Source organism: Arachis ipaensis, chromosome B01 (assembly GCF_000816755.2).
Source record: "Arachis ipaensis cultivar K30076 chromosome B01, Araip1.1, whole genome shotgun sequence".
Taxonomy (NCBI): domain Eukaryota; kingdom Viridiplantae; phylum Streptophyta; class Magnoliopsida; order Fabales; family Fabaceae; genus Arachis; species Arachis ipaensis.
In genome coordinates this window covers 67,184,052-67,186,786 of record NC_029785.2, presented here as the reverse complement: position 1 = coordinate 67,186,786, position 2,735 = coordinate 67,184,052, and the positions used below count along the sequence as shown (strand labels likewise).

Here is a 2,735-nt window from a genome sequence, read left to right as displayed (position 1 = left end):
GTTTAAAACCATTCTCTTTCATGAGGTAACGGTTTAAAACCATAACTAGATAGACAACGGTTTTAAACTGTTGTAGTTTTATTATTCACTAAGCCAACGGTTTTAAAGCGTTGCCACTAGTGTCGTTTTTTGGCAACAGTTTTAATACCATTGCCATTTTATAGTTGTCTTTGACAATGGTTTTAAGATCATTGCCTTTTGTTACTTTTGACAACGGTTTTTTATAATATAATTCTTTATTTACAAAAATTTTCTCATAAATGAAATTAGTTCCAACTTTTTTTTAATTTAGCGTTAATAAATAACCTAAAATATTTGAATGAAATTACGAAAGAAAACTAATTGAACATTTATCATCAAATTTGACTTACAAAAATTGTTGTAAGATCCACAATCACATTATATATCATTGCAAAATAACAATACTAATCTAGGTCATAACTACTTTTACTTATATCATCATCATTTTTCAAAATACTATAATACTATAACCTAAGGGTGGCAATTTTTTCATTTTTCTTTAACAAAGTTGGTGTGGTAACTTAGCTTGAGTGGACTCTCTTGGCTTCAATGGCAACTGCTCCACATAAAGAACTAGAAAGAATCTTAAATCTGATCTTCGATCTGCCATATCCACAGTCCAGTCCAGCCCAATAACATCAACTCCAGTATCTTTCATATGCTCAAGAAGGCCACTATTTCCATTTATATAAAGAACAATCGGTGTCTCAGGGCATCTTTTCTTGACCAAATCTACAATCTGGATGTTTAGAAATCAGTACATGGCAAAAGAGGAAAAATATGGAACAATAGCATCTTGCGCCCAACGTTCAATTCGCAAATATTTTATGTTTTATAAATTATGATGATGCACTAACAGCAACATAGTTTCAATTAAATAAAAAAGTTTGAAGGTGTAGCCTCTGATTTGGACTTTCTCTCCGAAATTCAGAAGACCAAGATCAACATCCAGTGAGCTTATTTACCACTCGATGCTTACAAATTACAAGCTCTTAGCTCATCCTATTATTTACCAACCAAATGACAATCATGAGAGCTTGGAACAAAACAGTAATTTACATAAAACAAAACCTGTAATCATTGCAAACCTTTGAAAGCGACACATGGTTTGTCTAGTTCAAAGATTCAACTAAACAAATAAGCAAAAGTTGAAATACATACACTTAAGCTTGCTATGACATGGATCCCAAATAGAACAGTTTGAAAAATTAGAACACAATTTCAATAAGATGAAAATAAATGGGAACTATTTTTATATTACCTCTTTGATATAAGGCTTTGACCAGCGTTCCCACATATCAGGTGGTAGTTGTCCACCCCATGAATCAAATATTTGTATGCAGTGAGCCCCAGACTCCACTTGGAAAACAACATAATCTACTATTGCTTGCGCCAAATGAGAGAGCAGAGTCCACAATAAATGTGGTGCTGTATGGCACATACTCTTAATGGTTGTATATGTGCGTGTTGTACCCCCTTCCACTATATATGTTGCTATTGTCCAAGGTGCTCCCACGAAACCTAAAACGGAAGCATCACCACCAACCTAAGTAAAAAGAAATAAGTAAGGAAAACGGCTCCTTTGAAGGATAGCTGGTGCACGAAATTGTGATCTCTGGTAATGGCTCCAAAAACTTGGTGCTCTAATCTCAATTCATAATTTGTCACAACATCGATACAACTAACCAGCAAGTGCACTGGGTCGTCCAAGTAATAAACCTTACGTGAGTAAGGGTTGATCCCACGGAGATTGTCGGCTTGAAGCAAGCTATGGTCACCTTGTAAATCTCAGTCAGGCGGATATAAAATAGTTATGGAGTTTTCGAAAATTAATAATAAAATAGGGATAGAAATACTTATGTAAATCCTTGGTGAGAATTTCAGATGAATGCATGGAGATGCTTTCGTCCCTCTAAACCTCTGGTTTCCTGCTGTCTTCATCGATCCAAAGATGATCCAAAGATGATCCAAAGATGTCTAATACAATAGTAAAAAGTCCTATTTATACTAAACTAGTTACTAGGGTTTACAGAAGTAAGTAATTGATGCATAAATCCACTTTCAGGGCCCACTTGGTGTGTGCTTGGGCTGAGCTTGAAGTCTACACGTGGAGAGGTTATTCTTGGAGTTGAACGCCAGCTTTTGGGCGTTGAACTCCACTTTGCAACTTGTTTCTGGCGCTGGACGCCAGAATTGGGCAGAGAGCTGGCGTGGAACGCCAGTTTGCATCATCTAAACTTGAGCAAAGTATGGACTATTATATATTGCTGGAAATCCCTGGATGTCTAGTTTCTAACGCAATTGGAAGCGCGCCATTTTGAGTTCTGTAGCTCCAGAAAATCCACTTTGAGTGCAGGGAGGTCAGAATCCAACAGCATTAGCAGTCCTTCTTCAACCTCTGAATCTGATTTTTGCTCAAGTCCCTCAATTTCAGCCAGAAAATACCTGAAATCACCTTTTGGTTTTAAGGGTTATTGGCTTTTTGCTCTTGCCTCTTGGTTTTAAGAGCTTTTGGCTTTTTCTGCTTGCTTTTTCTTTTTCTTTCTAATAAATTTTTTTTCGCCTATTTTTTTTCTGCAAGCTTTGTTCTTTGCTGCATTTTCTTGCTTCAAGAATCATTTTTTTATGATTTTTCAGATTATCAAATAACATGTCTCCTTGTCATCATTCTTTCAAGAGCCAACATATTTAACATTCTTAAACAACAACTTCAA

At 35.8% G+C, this 2,735-nt stretch overlaps 1 pseudogene; it reads right to left on the bottom strand.

Annotated features, from left to right (window-relative positions):
* LOC107631126 overlaps window positions 326–2,735 on the bottom strand; it is a 10,550-nt pseudogene continuing 8,140 nt past the window's right edge.